This window comes from Atta colombica, unplaced genomic scaffold, assembly GCF_001594045.1.
Source record: "Atta colombica isolate Treedump-2 unplaced genomic scaffold, Acol1.0 scaffold134, whole genome shotgun sequence".
NCBI classification, from domain to species: Eukaryota; Metazoa; Arthropoda; class Insecta; order Hymenoptera; family Formicidae; genus Atta; species Atta colombica.
Window position 1 is genome coordinate 472,059 of NW_017259222.1, and position 477 is coordinate 472,535.

Below are 477 nucleotides of genomic sequence, written 5' to 3' on the forward strand. Positions count from 1 at the left end.
CGTACATCTCGAGTGAAAAGAAAAATAGTATACTGTTACGCAAATTGTTTTTATTTAGGAGGATGTACAAAGAACTTAACTCTTACTCTTAAAACTTTCAGTCGCACTGAATTCACAGTAAAATTGAATTATGTCAGACAACATGCATGTCCAAAAAGGGAAATAAGATGTTCTGAGGATAACTTTGTGACTGAGTAATGTCTGAGAGACAGCTTCAGGACGTCTTGTTTCGATTTTAGACTTTTTGTTTGCTGAGATGAGATATAATAGGAAGAAGGACAAAACATGTATGTGTCCAGACGAGCGAATCAGTGATGCACCGACTAGAGTTACTGGACAAATTTTTAATTACCATCAAAATATTATTGTACACACGCACGTACACACATGCGCGTACACACACACACACACACACACACACACACACACACACACACACACACACACACACACACACACACACACACACACACACAC